Source organism: Colobus angolensis, unplaced genomic scaffold, assembly GCF_000951035.1.
Source record: "Colobus angolensis palliatus isolate OR3802 unplaced genomic scaffold, Cang.pa_1.0 Scaffold10, whole genome shotgun sequence".
Lineage (NCBI taxonomy): Eukaryota > Metazoa > Chordata > Mammalia > Primates > Cercopithecidae > Colobus > Colobus angolensis.
Window position 1 is genome coordinate 15,749,644 of NW_012110919.1, and position 21,457 is coordinate 15,771,100.

The 21,457-nt window shown below is 45.4% G+C and overlaps 1 protein-coding gene and 1 pseudogene across 3 annotated transcripts in view; both read left to right on the forward strand.

Annotated features, from left to right (window-relative positions):
- CHST11 (carbohydrate (chondroitin 4) sulfotransferase 11) overlaps nt 1-21,457 on the forward strand; it is a 309,247-nt gene that overhangs the window by 47,388 nt on the left and 240,402 nt on the right. The gene's annotated exons all lie outside the window — the stretch shown is intronic.
- LOC105506974 lies at nt 11,933-12,389 on the forward strand (annotated as a pseudogene).

A 21,457-nucleotide genomic window follows, 5' to 3' on the forward strand; every position in this document is an offset into this window, starting at 1 on the left:
AAATTTTTTGGTAAAGACCTGGGGTGTGGTGGGGCATCTTGAGGATCTTGAGGATCAGAGGGTCTCTAAGTTTTTCTGCCTTACAAAAAAGTGGAGGAGCTTTTCAGAGCATTCTGGAACAAGAGAATGCTATGTTGCCAAGGCTGGTCTTGAACTCCTGGCTTTCAACGATTCTCGTGCCTTGGCCACCCAAAGTGCTGGGATTATAGGTGTGAGCTATTGTGCCCAGAGTCTTCTCTTATTTCTTCTAAATACTTGGCTTTTAGAACAGTCTAGGAAAATAAGAATCGGCCAGATGACTCAGTTAATAAAGATGTACATTTTTCTGAGTACCTGTTGGTTGCTGTGTGGAAAAAGAAGTCATCTCCTCAGATTGCTAGTAATTTAATTGGATGGAAATCAGTTGATTTGTGAGTGATAATTTATCTCCGCTCCCTCTGCAATTAGTCTCTTAACTTTTAGCCCTACCCCCCCCTCCCCCCGCATCCGAGAAACAAGGTGATCCAGATGGAGAGAGCACCAGGTGTTAAATTGAGTAGCTCATCTACGTTCCAAGGAGCTCATGGTGCAATTCAGACTGTCAAGTGCAAACTGAGTTAAGAGAGACACCAGCATGGGGCATCATCAGGAAAGAGTTCATGACATAATTTTAACAATGGAAAGTTATAAATCTTCAGTTAGAATCCAAATACTCCCGAGGCCCAGAACCCAGGAGAGGAGAATTCGGAGGCAGGCCCTTCTACTGAGTCAGCAAGAAAAGTGCCACATCAGCGCTCCTCAAATCTGCACATGCTTAGGAATCACCTGGAGTTCTGGTTAAAGTGCAGATCTGGATTCAGAGGCATTCGGCCTTTCTAACAATCTCCCAGGTGATGCTGATGCTGCTGGCCTGAGGCCACACTTTGTGTAGCAAAGTCTTATGTAATATTTAGGTTAGACAGTAATGTATAGATGCAGGTAATGTGACTAAAGGTGCTCATTACAAGAGAGAAGGAACTGTTGGTAGAGGGAAGGAATATGCCCATCTAGACATCGTCAGGGTGGTGTGTGACATTGCATGTCTGTATTCTAACCCCAAATCTGCTGCTGCCTGGCTGTGTGACCTCGGACAAGTCATTAACAGGTAATGTGGTTAAAGGTGTTAGTTACAAGAGAGAAGGAACTGTTGGTAGATGGGAGGAATATGCCCATTCAGACATTGCCAGGGTGGTGTGTGGCACTGCATGTCTGCATTCTAACCCCAAATCTGCCACTGCCTGGCTGTATGGCCTCGGACAAATCATTAACCCTATCAGAGCCTCATTGCACACCTGCACGTTGGGGCCGGCAATTAATACCCACCTTCTAAAGTGTGTGCATGTTTAGGAATAAAAGAGCAAATCCATGTAAATGCTTAGAACAGCTCCTGGCACACCTCAAGTAGCCAACAATAAGAGTCTTTCCATTCTCTCACTTGGGAGCTCCTCTTCTTACTTGGACTTGACCAGTGAGATCTTCTGTGCCTGGGCCCTGTGTCTTGTGTCCCCTGGAGGCCCTGCAGGGGCCTGGGAAGCTGACCTCTGCTCTCCTCATTATGATGGTGCTTCCTGATCTTCCTGGGAGTTCTGGCCACCACCAGTGGGGCATCAGCATGGGACACAGTTAGGACCCGTTCGCTTTCTCTGTGGCCAGGGATTGCTTCAGGAACTGACCAGCGGAAGCCAAGGAAGGGTTGTGAATGAATGCATGAGGACTTACCGGGAGAAAAAGAAAATTTTATGTGGAGAGGAAAAAAAAAGTCATCAGGCAGATGCCTGAATTAAAAATGGTAAAATGCTTTTGGGCTCAACCTTGTAGTTTCGGGTTCGGAAAGCTGGTGAAATGAGATGTAAAATGCCTCAAAGTTTGGATGCATCCAGTCCATGTTAGCTTTTTTCTCTGGCTCTGCAGAGAACATTCCACTGAGTTTGCTCCAGTCCAGACAATGATTCTCACTCTCTAGGTCTTACCTGGGTGTACCCCACACCCCCAGGGCAGCATCCGTGTCATCAGCACCTTGCTGTGCGGAGAGTCGGTGGCTGGGAGGAAGGGCTCCTCTGGACCCACTTCAGTGCCTCCCATAGTTTTGCAGCTGCAGAAAAGTCCCATTTCTCCCCGACTGCTCACGGCTGAAGCAGCCCTGCCTGCCCAACTTGTTCGAGCTGTGTCAATGTAGTTAGCTCGCTGGCTTCTCACTGAGGTGGACTCAGGCACAGTGGCATGTGTGTTGAGAAAACCAGATACCAGATTCCTGACTCTGGCACTGCTGAGTCCTGTTTCTTCGATGTCACCTCAGTGGCAGTGGGTGCGCAGCCCGTGCTGGGCTAGAGGCTTCCCTGGGAGTCTGAGGACTCTCTAGGGTCTGGTGACTTGAAAGTCAGCTGTAAGTGACACATCTGGGTAGGGAGGAGGCCTGGGACACAGGAGGTCAACTCCTGCAATTTAGGGTCCCTGGGAATGTTCCCGTCTAGTGATTCCTAAAAGCCAGTTCATGGCCTAGGTACATTTGGATCTTTTGAGGATCTTGTTTAAAAAGCGGGAGCTGAGTGTGGTGGGTGGTGTGTGCCTGTAGTCCCATCTACTAGGGAGGCTGGGGTGGAAGGAGCCCTTAAGTCCAGGAGTTTGAGATCAGCCTGGGCAACATAGTGAGACACCCATCCCCCATCTTGAAAAATAAGCAACATCTGGGGCCCCACTTGGAGGTTCTGGTTTAGTTTGGGTGGTTGGAGTGGCGGGGGGTGGGGGGAACTTTAATCAACATTTTAAAAATGACTCGCAGGTGATCCCCATAGGCAGCAAGGTTTGGGGAAGCCAGGCCAGAGTCCAGCCTTGCACTGGTGCTGAATGAAGAGGTGGAAGTCTGTGATTCTGTCCCCAGAGCATGTCAGTGGCAGACCTGGAACCGAACCCAGACCTTGGAACTCAGGCTCGTTTTTTTTGGTTTACAGACACCTATTAGACTGGTCTCTGCAATTTTTTGCCCACAAACCCCAGATTTATGCCAGAAATTCAGCCTGGCAGAACAGGGCTGTTGTAGACACCAGCGGTTCTATTCTACCTGAGGGCTATTTCACTTTCCCAGGGGACATTTAGCAATGCTGGAGACATTTTTGGTCATTATGACTTGTAAAGGGGTAAGAGTTGCTACTGGCATCTAGTGGGTAGAAGCCAGGGATACTGCATGGGACAGCATCCCCCACACGCCCTAGCAGGGAGCTACCCTCCACGTGATGTCAGTAATTCAGAGGCTAAGCAACCCAGTTCTAGACGAACGCTTCTCAGACAACTGCACTTGCTGGGTCCTGATTTAGTAGGTCTGGGGTGTGGCCTGAGAGTCCGTATTTCTGAAAAGCTCCTGGGTGACGTTGATGCTGCCTGTCTGGGGACCACACTTTGCATAGCAAGTATTTTCAGAGCAATTAATTTCAGAGTGATTCGGGAGTAGGCTGGAGTCACAGCTGTACCATTAACTAGCTGTTTGATCTTGGACAAGTTACTTTAACCTCTATCACCTGAAGTTTATTCATCTGTAAAATGGAGATCATATCACTTAGGGCCAAATTAGATAATATATGTAAAGAGCTTAACACAGGTTATTGGCCTTGGCAAGCATTCAGCAACTGTAGCTGTTCCTTTCACTCCCTTATTATTTGCTTAGCAGTTCAGCTTTAATTGTCCATTGTTTCATTATTTACCTATTTTGTGTCTCATGCTTTGCTATATAAAAAAGGATGAGGTGGGAGGTGATTGAAAGCATTATCTCTGTGACGGTGAGTTATAAAGATTTCTAGCGTTGTTTTTACTCCTAAGTCACCCCACCTTCTGTCACGGGGTGGGAAGTGAGGCTGGAATAGGACTTAAAATCAACTCCAAGAGAAACATTTTGAGAACTGGGGGCATCATCAAGTCATTCTTCAAATTCTGGAAACACAGTAGTTATTCTCCACTCACTCAACAAAAGTGACTGTGGAAGGAATGTCCCAAAAATCAGGTGTCTGATTTGTGCGTTTCCATTCATCGTGGTTTTAGGGATCATGGAGAAGCATGGCAAGTGAACACACATATCCAATTTCATCAGCATCCTGAAATACGTAAGTCACCTATTGCAGGAGTATTTCAGAGCAAGTTTTGAGCATGGGATTGAGCTTTGTTCAAAGTCCAACATTGCCACATATTAGCCGTGTGAACTGGGGGTTATATGATCATCATCACAAATTCTCAGTTTCCTCATATCTAAAATGGGAGAAAAATCGTATCTGCTTCTAGAGTTGAAGTGAGGCGGAGGTGAGATGACCCATGTAAATTACTTGATGACTTGACCAGGATGGACGGTCCTGCACATTAGAAAGGCTGTTTTCAAATGTTGGAGTGGGAGAATCACTTAGAAACTTATTCAGAGGTTCCCCTCAGAGAGTCGATTCATTAGGGCCAGGATGAGGCTTGGAATCAAACAGGCACCCTCAGGGATTCTAGCTGTGCTGTGCCACTTTGAGAAACCTAGTCCAGGTGCTAAATTTACAATGATCACCTTTGGGATTCTGGTGTCCGACAGAGATGGAAGCTTTGCAGGAAATGTTCCCCGGGCGGGAGGGCTAAGAGGACACAGTAACTCTTGAGAGTTGCTCCAACAGACCTTTTATTTTGGCAAGGGCTTGTGCTTTCTTTGCCAAGCCGTCATTCGTTACTTGGCTAGAGGAGGGACCACGGGGAGGGGAGGAGGACATATACAGCTGGCTGTCAGAACAGTTGACCTCTAAGTGGGATAACCTCAGAGCCAGGCATAAGGAATCTGGAAACAGGGAGGGGAGGTGATGGAAGGTGGGAGCAGAGGCAGGTGCTGGAGACATTGCTGCAGACTTCCTGGAAGGGGCTGCCAAGCCGGGAAGATTCAGAGGGGAAGAGTGCAGCTGGAGAGAGAGCCCCTGCTGGCTCCAGGTGCTGGCCCCAGAAGGCATCTTTGGAGAGAAGGGTCTGAGCTGTGACGGTTCGGTGCAGGGACAGGTGGGGTAAGCTCAGGTGTGCCGGGCTCCCTCTGCATGTTGCAGAGCTCCCAGGGAGGGCAAGGAAGTGAAGTGCGAGCAGATGGTCTCCGTCACTGCCAACCTAAATCAATGACTGGAGAGGGCAAATGCTGCCAATTAGCAGGATATCCAGAGCCCCTTCTCCCAGCCCAGCAGCCCCACCTGGGAGCCAGGCAGCATGCTTTGCCCCCTGCTGAGACAGATCCTGCTTTTGCTGCTTCCTTGAGAGAAGTTTTAGCACATGAAAATGGCTAAGGGCAAAGGCTTTGGCACCACTGCCTGCTTTCAGATTGCCGCTTTTGCTGGCCATTGTCATCTTGACCCTGTTTCTTCCCTTCTCTGGGCCTTGGTTTCCCCATTTGTAAAATGGCAATGATGGCAATAGTACTTATCGGTTAATGCCGCCACAATGCTGCCCAGCAAACTACTTCCGTAGCACACAGTAGTAAGTGTTTGTTGTTCACACATCTAGGCTGGCCAGGCCAGAGGGCTTTGCTGGTCTTGGCTGGCTTTACTTATGTGTCTGGATGGCTTTGGCTGAGGGGAATGACTGAGATGATTTGTCTCAGCTTCCTGTGTCTCTCTCATTCTCCTCTAGAGGTGTAGCCCAGGCAAATTCTCATGGATCTGGCAAAGGTACAAGAGCCAGTGAGCCACTCATGTAACTGCTTTTAAGTTCTTTTCTCACCCCCTCCCCAGCATGTTTGCTGCCATCCCATTGGCCACAGCAAATCACATGGCCAAGCCCAGCATCAAGGCTCCTGGCAGACTGCCCTGCCCAGGATGGTACTGCAGAGTCACAGCGCCAAGGGAATGCATCAGGAGGTATATGGAATTGGGGTGTTTTTTGCAATCTACCATGAATACTAACCTCACAGTTTTATATGCAAGCAAACCCTCACCACTTACCAGTCTTAGGACAGAGGATCCTCCCTGGTCTCCTTGCCCTTGAGCCACACCCAGATTAGGAATTCTTTTCTCCTGTAACTTCTTGTAGTTCCCTCCATATACCGTTCTATTTCCCCCGTCCATGACACCTTTGTACTGCTGTTCCTTCTGCCTGTAATGCCTGCCCCTTGGCTTACCCATCTAATCAACTCAGCTCTGGGGTCAGACTGTTTGGGTTTGAAGCTGGTTCATGTCATTTATTTAAAGCTTCATGACCCTGGCAAGTTTCTCACCCTCTCTGGGCTTCAGTTGCTTCCTCTGTAAAGTTAAGTATCGTAACCTTCTAACTTCTCTGCCAGGGTTGTCGTGTGGATTAAATAAGAGTTGTAAAGCACATATCAGTGACTACAAAAAACAAAAAGGAAACGCTCAATAGAGGTTTGCTTTTGTAAAGCAGAATTTACATTTGCTCTGTTGCTGTTGAAGCAAGGGTGTGCATCACATCCCATAACTGGAAAAAACAAAGCTAAATAAACCCTTTTAACCTTGAGATGTGCCAGAAATAACAGGGTCACTCTGTCTCATTCTGGTCCCCCGAATAAAGGAAATCTTGACCGTTTTCCATAAGCCTGGATTATCCAACCATCAGCTTTATCCTTAATTTGGCAATGATGATATGATTGCTTCTGGTGGTTATGATCATTTATGAGAAATGTGGCAGTGGCAGAGGTAATTATCTCTTGTGATTATTTATGTGGTGTGATAGTCTTTCTAATAGCTGGCCCTCTTGAACCTCTTTACAAGTAAGATTTTTTCTTTCTTAAATGCTTTTATCTTCCTTCTATGTGTTGATGCTACTGTTACTCCTGCTGTTTCTACCACTACAACTACCACCACTGCCACACCACCACCACCATCACTACCACCACTACCACCATCATCACCACCATCACTCCAGCACAACCGGAATGACTATTATCCTTTACACCCTGCCAGGTCATCTTCCCTATGATGACTTTCTTAACCAGTTTCCCTCAAACAATTAGTAACATTTTTCCCACGCAAATCCATCTTGAATTCCCACATGTTGTGGGAGGGATCCCGTGGGAGGTAATTGAACCATGGGGGCAGGTCTTTCCCATGCTGTTCTCGTGATAGTGAATAAGTCTCATGAGATCTGATGGTTCTATAAGGGGGAGTTTCCCTGCCCAATCTCTCTCTTTGCGTGCTGCCATCCATGTAAGATGTGACTTGCTCCTCTTTGCCTTCCACCATGGTTGTGAGGTTTCCCCAGCCATGTGGAAATATAAGCTCATGAAATCTCTTTCTTTTGTAAATTGCCTGGTCTCAGGTATGTCTTTATCAGCAGTGTGAAAAGGGACTAAGACAGCCTTCTATTATTTTGTATCTTGTACCTGCTTCTGTTTTAACATAGCATATTTGAAGTACAGTTTTTGTTTATGAGTCTGCTGTTTTCCCCTATATAAGGGGGCAGAAAACATGTCTCTGTACCTTAGCATCTAAGAGAAGGATCTGGCATATAATAGATGCTCAATTTATACCTGTTGAACATTGACAGAGGAATTTCATCTTACTCTCATGATATTCTTGTTCTAAAACCAAAAATTGCAATAAAAGGCCCCCACGCCCACAACCATGGTTGCAGAGGTGTAGAATAGAGTAGAACTCATGAATGACATGAGACATTGGAATTCATGGACAGGCACATGCTAGCAAGCCTGAGATCCAGTGGGGCCTCTAATTTAGATATTTATAAATGGACTTTCCACATTGCCTGTGTTATTTAAGGTAACATGAACTTCTGTTTCATAAGCCCCCAAATCTTGGTGAATGAACACAAGAAAAACTTATTTCCCACTGATGTGAATAGCCTAGAGTAGGTGTTCTTGGTTGGGCAACTCTCCTCCATTTGGTGTTTCAGGGACCTAGGCTCCTTCCATGTTGAGAATCTTCCATCTTTAACACAGGCTTTCAAGGCCACCGTGAAGGTCATCTACTTTTTTGGCATCTAGCTGTTGGGGATAAGGACATTGAGCTTACTGAATCAGGCCCAGAGGAGGTCCCCATCGCTTCTGCTCCCATTCCACTGGCCAGAACTTGGTCTTGGGGAGGCTGACAAATCTAGTCAGCCATGTGTTCATTTTCTGTTTAGTAAGACCTCCTACAACAGTGTTTATGCAGGAGATGTGCCATTTTTTTTTTACACCTCTATCTGGTTTTCTACTGCTAAACCGATCTTAACCAAACCCTCCTTCCATTTCATGCAATGTTGGTTCTAGACTACAGCCATGTGACTAAATAGGGGCCCTTGAACCAGAAATGGAGGAAGGGTTGGAGTCTATGAGCTGCTGTTTGCAATTTATGCATGATGAAGATAAGAATGTTACTTTGTGCTGTTCTTAGAACCCAGTTCATTTTTAGACTGAATGTTTATATGACTGGGAGCTGTAGGAAACACCGTGCCCACCTTGCTTAGTTTAAAGTCTTTGAGATCACTGGTGGCTGAATGTGCTTCCAGGAGCAGAATTTAATCTGCAGGGAGTGGGTGACTGCAGCAAAACTTTGCTCCTCGCTCCTCTTTGTGGAAACACTGTTTGTACAGCATGTCTTCTATAATCAATACAAGGGAGACATTAATGAAGAGAATGTCTTGTTTGGCACACAAAGCCTTCTCTTTGTTGGATTGAGATGCTCAGTTTATTTCCTGGGAGTGTATTTATGAGAAGTTGGTTAGTGATTCTTGTAAGTGTATGTGAGTTTCTTGATTTTTTTTTAAGAGAGGAGTCAACAACCCATTGTATTACTGTAAAATGTTTGATAGCTTGTAATTTGAGCAATGTACTCATGACAGCCTAGTCTTATAGATTTGGGAAATGTATACATACTTTAAAATGAGTAGGTTGGAGGGGGAACTTTAAATATGTATATTTTACTTTAAAAAAGACCCAAAACCTTTTGTTTGAAATTACCATAAATCAAAACATTATGGGAGATAAATTTTCTAGACTTTGTGTGTGGAATTTCATTGAGAAAGATAAGGTGGACAAAATGCTGGAGAAGTTTGGGACCACCACTGGGTTGAATCAGTTTCCACTTTCAGGGAGTTTATAGCCTAAGTTCCCTTCCCTTTTTCAAAAGGAATTTTCATCTGTCTTGTTTAATAATAGAATCTCTTCTTCCTCCTCCCAGCCTTGTCCTCACCTCCCTTCAGGCAAGCAGGGACTTCCTTCTCTGCATCGCTCAGGAAAGCATATTTCCCACTTGCGAGGCTGGCCAGCAAAACCTCTTTGCACGTTGGAGACGAGGATGCCAGTTTCTGCCTTTCTGCTTTCTGCTCGTAGAAGGCTTGTGTGGTATGTTATCATCGGGTCTTGCTGGCTTTCTTCTGGGTCTTCTTGCTTTCCTGAGTTTGAATCTGCATTATGTTACAGCAAATGCAGTTGACAGTCAGTGGTATAGTTGGAGTATGCGTGGCCCATTTCATATCTTTTTTTGTTTGCTGAATGTTATGCCACCTCGTCTCGGTGATGAAATGGTTTAAACAAAATAATGCTTTGGAACTGAAATGTTCTGGTTGGTGAGTTTTCTGGTCAATGGAAGGGAATGACCTTGGGCAGAGTCTGTGACTACAAGTGAATTATCTATCTTTGCAGAGCCTCAATTTCTTCACTTGGAGATGAGGCACACTGTCGCTTTCCTTATTAGGGCTGCTGAGAGAATGTAGCTGAGGTTCCTTGGCTACTTAGCAAATGCAGGACCCAGTAATGGTAACCACAATCATCTCTGGGTATCCATGGGGGATAGGTTCCGGGACCCCTCTCGAATACCAAAATCGAAGGAAACTCAAGTCCTTGCTATGAAATGGTATAGTATTTGCATATAACCTACAACATATCCTCCTATATACTTTAAATCATCTCCAGATCACTTATAATATTAATAACTAATACAGTGTAAATGCTATGTGAGTAGTTATTCCACTGTATTGTTTTTTATTTGTACTTTAAAAATTGTTGTATTTTTTCCCCCTACATATTTTCAATCTTTGGTTGATTTAATCTGTATTTGCAGAATCAAGTTATAGAGGGCTGGCTGTACTATTAATAATTGTTAAGATATACAAAATCACTATTAGTGAGAGATTAAAAATATCCAGGGTAGAAAGAAAATGAAATAGACTATCAGAAGCAGTGATTTTCTGGTATTATTTTAATTTGTAGTGATCTACAGGATCCTTTGTGGAGGCAAATTCTTTCTAGTTAGTAGTATCCGTGATATCATTTAAGGCTCCTGTTTTATAGATTCAGTTCCACAAATATTTGTTATCGGGTGCCTGTGCTATGTCAGGTGCTGTGCTAGGAACTGTTCAGTTAAAAATATAGTACAGTTAAGAAAATAAGTCAGGGTATTCTCCCTCCCAGACCTTAGATTTGGGGTGATTCTATGTCCCAGTTTTCCCTGGAGAATCCTGTTTACTGCTCTTGTCCTAGCATAATTATTCACAGTGCCCCCTTTTATTTTAAGTGTCCTGGTTTGGGAAACCAGGGTCATCAATATAGGCTATTATTGAGGCAGAGGGAGTTTCTCCAGAAAAGAACTATGGAAGTTCTCTAAACAAGAAGGAGCATGATGACAAGTATTTTTTAGGGAACTGAATTCAGGCTAGATGGTTAGTTGTAGGACCAGTGAAGAGGTGGAAGAGGGGAAAACATTTTGGAGATAGAGTAAACCAGATACTACCAATGTGATGGACAGAACCCAGCTGGAGGTGCCATCTTGAATTCCAGCGTGTGAAGAGCAGTCTGAAGTGTGTAGCCTTTTTTATCTGGGTTTCACCAATCAGCATGTCTCAGATGTCTTCTTGGTAACCCCGTTAGGCTTTAACAATTGCCTTAAAAATTCCCCAGCAAAAGCATTTTGGGAGTAGGGAGCAACTCCAGGTTGCACACAAGATGCTGAGCTAGGTCATTGGTTTATATGGCCATTTCCCTCCTGAGTCTAGGTATGCAGGTCTTGAGGGGTGGAGCTCAAGGCTACCTTTGCATTTCTGCCAGTGCTTCCAAATGTCCTGACTCCGGGCGGGGCGTGGAGGTGGGCGGTGGTAGAGGGAGGGACAAGGGGGCCAGGGTAGTACCCTTCCTTGACTTAGTGTTTGAAATTTGAAACACAGAAACGTAGTCTTTCTGTGCCATGTCTCACATGCACAGAGGGAATACTGGTTGCAATAACTTTGGAGAGCGTTAAAAGGTGATATTTTATATATTCGGGGATTATTGTTAAATTCGAAAGCAAGACGAATGCAGTTCAGACTTCACAGATTTGGGAGGTAAATCTTCCCCACTCCCAGTGTTTGCATTTGGTTTGAGTGTCTTAATTACCTTTCCAGAACGTTTGTGAAATTAAGGTGGAAAAATTAATTCTGGCTTAGGTACTAATATATAACCCCTGTGTGTTTATTATGAAGCCTTCACCTTTAAGATTCTCGTTTGCAATCCTGGGCAACACAACCAATTTTCTGTGTCATTAACTTTTTCCTGTAACACCAAAGGGCAGGAGGATGCTGGTCCCCACCTTTTCTTTCTCCAAGGCAGGTTGAACGACCATCTGTGCCATAAGGTGGATGAGGCCGGGTGATCCTCTTGATTTGGTATTTGTGTCTTCACACAAGAATCTTTGCTGATTCCAATGCTCGATTCACTGAAATGCTCCCTGCTGTTCTCTGAATCGATGATGGATTAGTTGAGGTCTTTGTATTCATTATTGGCAAGGTTTTGAGACAGTCCGTTAAGTGCAGGAAGAATTCTGGCAGTGCTGTCCGAAGGCCAAGGCTCGGCAACCTGGAATAAGTCACCGTCCGAGTCTGTTTGTGTTGCTGTAAAGGAATACCTGAGGCTGAGTCATTTTTAAAGAAGAGAGGATTAGAGCTGGGCAAGTGCTGTGGGCTTAGCAGGGGCTGCAGGGCAGTGGGAGTGCAGACTTAAAAAATGCAGACCCCCGGGGTACTACTCATTTCCCTAGCTCTGATCCACTATGGTATACCAGGGGTCTAATCAGGCCTGTGCCTGCCTGCCTCTTGAATAGCCCAGAGAATTCATCTAAACAGCCTTCATACGGCAGCTGCCTACTCCAGGTGGCCACATGGGAGTTCCAGATCAGTGTTGTCTCCTGGGACGCTGACACAGCAGCCAAGTTTATTGGTGTTGGGGCAGCCACAGTTGGTGTGGGTGGTTCAGGGGCTGGCATTGGAATGGTGTTTGGCAGCCTGATCATTGGCTATGCCAGAAACCTGTCTCTCAAGCAGCAGCTCTTCTTCTGTGCCATTCTGGGCTTTGCCCTGTCTGAGGTCGTGGGACTCTTCTGTTTGATGGTTTCCTTCCTCATCCTCTTGGCCATGTGAGACTCTGTGGGGGTCACCTGCCTATCCCTGCTGCTGCGACTCCACACCATTCCTGGTGCTGGGAACATTTTACAACATTTCTCTAAAAGCTTTACAACATTTCTCTAAAAAAAAGAAAAAAAAATAGAGGTTTACTTGGCTCACGGTTGTGCAGGCTGTACACGAAGCATGACGTCAGTGTCTGCTCTTGGTGAGGGCTTCAGGAAGCTTCTACTCAGGATTGAAGGCAAAGAAAAACTGGCTTATCACATGGTGAGGTAGGGAGCAAGAGAGAGGGGAGGGAGGTGCCAGGCTCTTCTTAACAATCAGCTCTTGTGGGAAGTAACAGATCAACAACTCTCTCATTACCCCAGGATGGCAAGAGCTGCCCCCATGACACACTAGACCCCGTGTCCAACATTGGTGATCACATTTTTTTTTTTTTTTTTTTGAGACAGAATCTCACTCTGTCGCCCAGGCTGGAGTGCAGTGTTGTGATCTCCACTCACTGCAAGCCCCGCCTCCCAAGTTCACACCATTCTGCCTCAGCCTCCCATGTAGCTGGGACTACAGGCACCCGTCACCACGCCCGGCTAATTTTTGTATTTTTAGTAGAGACGCGGTTTCCCTGTGTTAGCTAGGATGGTCTCGATCTCCTGACCTCGTGATCCGCCTGTCTTGGCCACCTAAAGCGCTGGGATTGGTGATCACATTTTAACATGAGATTTGGAGGGGTCAAATATCTGAACTATATCAATGAGTTACTTTGTGCCTCAGTTTCCTCAGCGGTAAACTGGAGTAAAGAAGAATATGAAGAACCAACCTGTTAGGGTTGTTCTGAGGATGAATGAGATGGCCATTGTGAAAGGACTCTGGGCCGTCTTAATGTGGTGTCGTATCATTGAATGAACCATCTCAATTCATGGCCGAATCTAGCCCATCTCCCGCTTTTGAATAGCCTGCAAGCTAAGAATCATTTTTATATTTTAAAATGGTTGGGGGAAAAAAATCAAAAGAAGAACAATATTTCTTGACACATGAAAAGTCTATGAAATTCAAATTTCAATGTCCTTAAATAAAGTTTTGCTGGAACTCAGCCATGCTCCCTTGTTAGTGTACTTTCTGTGCCACTTTTGTGCGATAACAGCAGAGTTGAATAGTTGCTCCCGAGACTGAATGGGCCTGTGAAGCTGAAGGCACTTATCTGGCCCCTTACAGGAAAAAATGTGCCAGCCCCTGGTGTAGAACAGTGGTTATTGTAGTGGTTATTGTTCATCTTGTAGCAAGATGAACTGGGTTCTACAGAGATCTTTCCCTCTGATGGTGTCAAAGCTTGGGGAATGCTGAAGCTCTCAAATTTCTGAGGAAGAAATCAAAGCTAGTTTGTTTTTTCGTTAATTCATTCATTCATTCATCATTGTTTCACCAAATGTCCTTTGAGTTCCTGCTGTGTGCCAGACACTGTTGGGGTGGTGAGGAAAATGCAGTGACACAGGAGAAAATGCCTGCCTTCCTAGAGCTTACAGTCTAGTGGGAAGAGTAAGATAATACACAAGTAAAAACTCCTGACTCACCTGAGGGTGATGGATGCTCTGGCAGGGCAGGGGGAGAGAGTGGGGACTGTCAGGAAAGGCCATTATTGAGAAGGCCATAGGTGATGTGAAGGAGATGGAGTGTGAGCCCTGAACCTACATGATGGGGCTGGGGCAGAAGGGAGACTACTTAGGCAGAGGGAAAAGCAAGTTCAAAAGCCTTGAGTTGCAAGCATTGGAGACGGTCAAAGGAGAGCAATGTGCACAGAACATTTTTGTGTGTTTTTAAATTTCAGCATTGGCTACAGAGCTGTGGTAATCTGATATATGGTCCCGTTTAAAAGAAATTATTTTATCTTCAGAACAACAGGAAACACGAAGGGAGACCACGTAGTGCAGTGGATAAGAGAAGGAGTTTCAGGCAGATAAGAGGTAAAGCTCAACCTTGGCAGTATTGACATTTAGGACTGAACGAAATCTTTGTTGCAGGATGCTGTCCTGTGAAATGGAGGCAGTTTAGTAGCATTCTTGTCCTTTATTTACTAGATACTTGTGATAACCAAAAATTTCTCCAATGTCATATATCCCCTATGGGCAAAACTGGGGCAAATGTTAGTTGAGAGAATAGAGACGCTGACTCTTTTTTTTTTTTTTTGAGACGGAGTCTCGCTCTGTCGCCCGGGCTGGAGTGCAGTGGCCTGTTCTCAGCTCACTGCAAGCTCCGCCTCCTGGGTTTACGCCATTCTCCTGTCTCAGCCTCCGAGTAGCTGGGACTACAGGCACCCACCATCTCGCCTGGCTAGTTTTTTTGTATTTTTTAGTAGAGACGGGGCTTGACCGTGCTAGCCAGGATGGTCTCGATCTCCTGACCTCGTGATCCGCCCGTCTCGGCCTCCCAAAGTGCTGGGATTACAGGCTTGAGCCACCGCGCCCGGCCGAGACGCTGACTCTTGTTTCTCTCCTGTTCACCTTTTTTTCAGCAGAGAGCATGGTGTCTGTTCATATCCTGGTGAGAAGTATATGATTTATGTGATTGGCTGAGATCCTTGTGTTAAAATACAAGCTACGAAAATGATTATCTTTGCAATTTTTTCATTGCATTTTTTTCTGTTACTAGTCGTCATCCCTTGTGTGTGACTGCCTTTCACGATTTCCAAATTGACCTGTGAAGCAACGAGGTGGACATCATTTCTTCCATCCACTTTCAGGCATGGTTGGAAGTCGAGGGCCTAAGGCTTAGAAAACATGCCTGAGCCCCCTGAGTCCATGCCTTTGGCCCATCTGAACTCCAGGAGGGGAGATATGCAGATAAAAGAGTGAGGTGCTTTCATACTGTTCCTCTGAGGCTCCCTGGTAACATGCCATCCATTGAAAATTCGCCTCTTTGCCTGGGGGAGCCCCTAGGATGAGTTGATACGTAAGTCACCACTGGCCATGCTGAATGAAAGGATGCCTTGCTCTAAAGAGGAACGGAAGCTCAGGGCACCAAGTGGAAGGGGCGCATTAGGAGAGCCTAGCAGAAACGTGTTTTTGAATTTGTGTTCCCTGTTGGGCTCATTTGGGTTGGTTTCCTCCACTCTACCTTCTGTCCTGTGCCTAGGCTGATCGTGGAGCAAAATGTTCCTGTTTGTTCTTCCTTCTAGAGTTACGAATGGTAAAAAGACAGTAACTGATGTTTACTGGGCACTTCTTATGTGCTCTAAGCTCTCTTCATGCATTCTCTTTGCCCCCTTCCAAATCCTCTCCATCATGGCTGTTATTGCCACTTAAAGATGAAGGCAGAGCCTTGAGAGGTTTGGTAACGTTCCTAGGCTGAGTGGTTAAGTAACTAGGGGAAGCTGGAATTTGATCTCTGCAGCCTTTTTCGTCTGCAAAATCTTGGATGCACCATGAGAGAAGCCCAAGAATTGTCCTGTGAAATTAAAACTGCACCCCAAAGCTCAGCCCCTGGGGGGATTCCTGGGCTCCCTCCTCATAGCCTTTTATTGCATCCACGCTCGGATGAGTCTCTCGAAGCCAGTTTAATCCCGGTCTGTCTACACGAGGGAGCAGCAAGCTATTGACAGCCTCATTTTATGGTCATCAGTGCCCTCTTCCTTCTGAAGCTTGTCAATTTTAATGTCTGGAGAACCAGGGGGTGGTGTAGGGGCTTCCAGACCCCTGTTTGCAATCACCACTTATAGACCAGAGCTTCTCACACTTAGATGCGTGTGGAATTCCCTGGGGTTGGAGTTAAGCTGCAGGTTGTGATTCCATAGGCCTGGCCTGGGGTCTGATCCTGCATTTGTAACCAGCTCCCGGGTGATGATGTGGAGGCGGCTGTCCTCTGGCCACACTGAAGTGCCTAGTTCTAGACGCCATCACCCTCAACCTAGATCCCATCACCCTCACCCTATTTCAGAGGCTGTACCAAATTTTTAGAAGAGAAATTTTGCCTCAAAAGAGACCTGGGAACCTGGCTCCCAGGTTCCATCACTGCGGGAGCGTGGAATCGGAGGGATAGAGGTGAATGACAAGGATGTGGTGTTCCTTAAGCTGACTCCTGATGAGCTTGGCGAAATGAAGCCAGACATTTTATAATTGGTCCCTTTTGTTTGTGTGGTGTCTAACACTTTTTGAATACCTACTGCGTGCCAGTGCCTTTTCCTGCTGAGGATCGTCCTGGGTAACTTTGGATCTAAGGTCACTTTAGCAGTGAGAAGTTCCCTTCTCTGAGTCAAGACCACCTTTGAGCCCAGAAATGGTAGCTCATGCCTGTAATCCCAGCACTTTAGGAAGCTGAAGTGGGAGGCTCACTTGAGCCCAGGAGTTCAAGATCAACCTAGGCAACATAATGAAACCCTGACTCGGCAAAAAATAAAAAAAATTAGCCAGGCGTGGTGGCACATGCCCATATTCCCTGCTACATGGGAGGCTGAGGTGGGAGGATCACTTGAGCACAGGAGTTCAAGACTGCAGTGAGCCGTGATTGTGCCACTGCATTTCAGCCTAGGTGAGAGAGCGAGACCCTGTTTCAAAAAAAATAAAAATAAGGACCACTTTTGAGTCAGCAAGTATGACAGGAGCACATGAGTAGGAGGGAAGATTCGGATAATACACATGTTGTCATGCTATATTTCCTTCACTAATTATATGGGCTCAGTAAGGGATATTCAGAGGTTGTCAGTTGCTTTTGTGCCAGATTCAGTTGGACTCTGATAGAGACTTAGGCAAATATAATGTCTGTGCAGCGTGTTCCGGGAAGCACTTAGAAGGATCCCGGGCAGATTCACTGGCATAGTTAACACACCCTGGACTTTCCCTCGCCCTGCATATGGTGGCTTATGAGAAGAAAGCAAAGACTAGAAAATCATTTGTGTGTCACTTTGCAGGAAAAACACTTCAGGTAATGAGACAGGATTTGAATGGGAAGGTGATTATCACCAACCCTTCATTCATTTTCTACAAAATAGTCAACATGCAGTCTCCCGAGCTGCATAATAAATGTAGTATCCTTCAGCTGGGGATATTGGGAGGGTTTATTTCTTATCTGTGATCCAATATTAATTTGCCTTAAACAAAAGAAGCAATTTACTGTGTAATTCTGAGGTTTATGGTGTTTCTACTAAGTCCTTTCATCTTTGAAAGATGGTGTTATGCATTTTAATAGAAACTATTGTTTTCTTAAAATCTTTTCTTTCTTTTCTTTTTTTTTTTTTAACTCTTTCTTCTCTTCAATCAGATTATAGAGTTGGAGCAAATGTCATGATGAGCTTTGAGGCCCAGACCTGGTCTCTTGAGGTGTGTGTGTGTGTGTGTGTGTGTGTCTGTCTGTCTGTCTGTTTCTTTCTTCATAATAGTCCCAACCCTAAACAGGGGTATGGCACAATACTTCTTATGAACAAAAGTGCTGTTTGTCTACAAGGGGACTTGAGCCTACACTAATTGTATTTGATTAGGATTTTTGTGCTGTCTATATGACGTTTAACCACACTGTCAATTATAGACTTCCTTTAAGGAATTTCCAGGAAACCCCCTTACCATAAGAGTTTAAATTAATGTTTTGCTAGTTTAATGACAGCAGTTGGGAAAGGAAGCACCTTTCAGACCATTAGCTAAAGCCAACTTCCTTTAAACTTAGAAGAGGGCACAGCATGATAGATGGAGATCTGCCCCAGTGCGTCATCATAAATGCCTCGAGGCAGCCACAGGATGGATTTTGACCTCAGTGGGGAGAGGTTTGGTTAGACGGTTGGGTAGAACCCCCTAACCTGTAGAAGAATCTAGAAAAGTGAGATGAACGCCTTACTCTTAAGGCTGTTACCCAATTCCAACTCCCTCTTTAGTAACCACCTCCCTGCCTCCCAGTGAAGTGACTCCGGGGAGCCAGTTATTATGGCCCTACTTGATGGATAATTACTGGTTGAGGCTTGATTTGACACCAGCATTTTGCATGATAGCCTGTTAGATTTGCTTGGCTCAAAAATTGATATTTTCATTCCTCTAAGGCTGCAGCATGGAAACATGGTTGAGTGGGTTTTGCCAAGATAGGATGATTTCTTGTGCTGTGGCAGGACCAGGGCAGCTGTTCTGAGAACTGTTTCGGTAAAGCCTTCACAGTTGGTTTTGTTGAAGGCTTTTCTGCAGGTGCAGAGTTGGTTCCTAAAGGACAGTAGTCTGGTTTTCCTAGGAAACTACTTATGGAGAGTGCATGTGTTTAATTTAGGAGGCACAGCTGTGCAAGGAACTGGGACTCCATCAGGGAACGGGGTGCAGGAGCCCTGTGTTCCTTATGTCTCAGCTTCATTCCTAGTTGCTGGCGTCAGAACTGATCAAAGGTGTCTGTTGTCTTTCTGCACACCCATGCTACAGGCAGTAAGGGATGAGGTAGCAAAACTAGTTCACTGCTTATGAGCTGGGAGGCTTCAGGAAAGTCTCTGAACTACTGAGCATTAGTTTCTGCATCTGTCCAATGGGCCCAATGGCACCTGCTCTGCTCATCTCTCAGGATCTTACATGCCACACAAGCTAATGGAGAAGTAAATGCTTTATAAGCCTAAAGGAATGGGTGTGGGTGCATTCAGTGAGAGGCAGTAGGACGAATCGTTAGTGATTAGTTTGCCCAGTAGGAGCAGCAGTTGTTAGTGTAAGAAGGGTGGGTTAGTACATGGGTAGTGGTCAGGAGGAGCACCACTGCTGCTGCTACTTGGCCACTTGTGTAACCCTTTTTAAAAAAACAACAACAAAAACCCCAAACCTCTTAGTGTTCTATAGGATAGGTTGTTCCAGCATCTGAATTTCCAAAGTACTTGTTGAAGGGGATTCTTAGGATGGCGTAATTTTGTTCACTCATAGGATCTTTTTCCTGGGGCATGATCCTAGCCGTGTTCAGGATAAGCCCTGCACATCAAGCTAGTGCAGTGAAGTGTTCTGTGGCTGGAACTAAATCTGTCCCAGGCTCACAGCATGGGAGGGGGGGTGGCAGGGGTTTTTGAATTCCCTTGAGGGCACTTGGCCTTTGCTCGTATCTGCTGAGGAAGTCAGACAGTCTGCAGCCGGTGGCGTGTGCAGCTACCCCTTCTGTTCTCTGGCCCTGGAGGCTTGTGGTCCTTTTGTTTTAAAGTCGACTGCCTGATGTTCCTTTGGAATATGTGAGTCCAGTGGGAAAGAATAGAACATATTCTGAATCTTAATGGTGGATTTAAAAAATCTATTTAGGGAATCTGAGCATCACTTAATTAGACATGTCTTTATTTCCCCAGCTGCCCTAATTAAATAGTAATCATAATAAGGATAAGGATAATAGCTGATCTCAGTGTCCTATCTCCCATTGAAGTTGCTCAATACATATTTGTAGATGAATGACTTGGAGATCCAAAGGAAGGTTTGGAGATTTGCCATTGTATTCAAGTCTACCCTGGTGGGACCTTGAAGATGAACATTCTTCTTCTCTGGGTCTCCACCTTTTCCCTTCCCATGTAACTATTTTCTCCTTATCTGCGTGCTTTTCTGCGATGCATATCTGCAACAGGTGAGCCTGGGTGAATATGATTACACGCAGGTTGGTTTTTCTGCCTTCTTTATGGTCTGCATGTTGGGATTCAATCTCCCTGCAGACTTTGTCTGGTCAGCCTGGTTGTGACCGTGGATCTTGGTTTCGTATATTGTCAGAGATGGCAAGGAATTCAAAGATGATCTCGTTTTACCTCTTTATTTTATAAACTCGGGCCCAAAGTGAAATGACTTGCCCAAGAATACACTGAGTGAGTGAGGTGGTCATAGAGAGCTAGCTCTCCTGATGCTTAGCTCTGACCTAAATCCAGGAAGGTGACTGCATCTGGCTTCTGCCCCGAAACATCCTGGGAAGAAATGGTATCCTGCTGAGAGAATGAGGGCTGGATGGAGGTGTCCTGCATAAGGGTGTCAAAGTACTTCACTGTCCTCTGGGGATCCCACAGTGATTCTTTGATTCTATGCCCGCTGAGGGAAAGTTGATTTGAGTCTACTCCACTGTTTGATTGAAATGGGCCTCTTCTGTCCCCAGCCTGGTGAGTCGTATCTTGTTTCCCTGCCAGTGGGCATTTTCTGCCTTTATCCCCACTCATGTCTGCTGAATGGGTCACCCAGGCTGAAACAGGCTGAACTACAGGCTAATGACATTGTTTGGCCTAGTTCCTGCTTGATGGTGAAATCTCAGACAGGATCTTATCACCCTCTCTGTGCCCGGAAAATTAGACTCTCCTGGAGCTTATAAAATTGGGATGTCTGTTTCCACTAGCATTTCTTTCCCAGTTATATTAATCAATAATGTGAAATTAAATCAAGATATTCCTTATGCCGGCTCCAGCTTCTCCAATACATTTATCTCTGTATTTTAGTATTTCCTTTGGCTCTTTTTCTCAGAAGGAGATTTTTCCATGCAGTTTAGGAGCACAGAGCGAACTTCCTGGGAAAGCCTAGAAATTCAAACATCCTTAGCTGCATAAACTTGGGAAAATCAGCATAATCTCACTGAGCTGTGTTGTTTTTAATCTGTAAAATGGACCTCCGTGTGCCACCCTTGCAGATGTTGTAAGGACTACAGGAGATTGTATGGCACATAGAAAATACCTCACTTCGTGTTTGGCACTTAGTGGGTCTACATGTGGAGGTCCGAGCTTTTAAGACAGCCTTTTGCCTGATGTAGATGTATTTACGTGTATTGGTGTAGGATTCTCAGGCAGGCTGACCATCATAATTACCTGGTGTACTTTAAAATAATTCCAGCATGAGCATCAGATACCTGGGTGCCCCTAGACCACCCACTCATCCGAATCTCCGGAGCCGGGCCCTGTGTTTCATCATTTTATTTTCTTTTTCTATTTTTTTTCCAATAGTTTTGTAGACTTGGTGGGGGGGGCAGGGGTGGTCTCGCTATGTTGCCTGGGCTGATCTTGAACTCCTGGCCTCAGGCAATCCTCCTGACTCAGCCTCCCAAAGTGCTGGGATTACAGGTGTGAACCACTGCACCTGGCCCTATTGCTTCATTTTGAAAGGCTCCCTCTGTACCGTTTTGGATCCTCAGCCACCTTTGGGGAAGTCTGTAGAATGGGTTTTATTTTTTCTCATCATCCTTGGTAAAG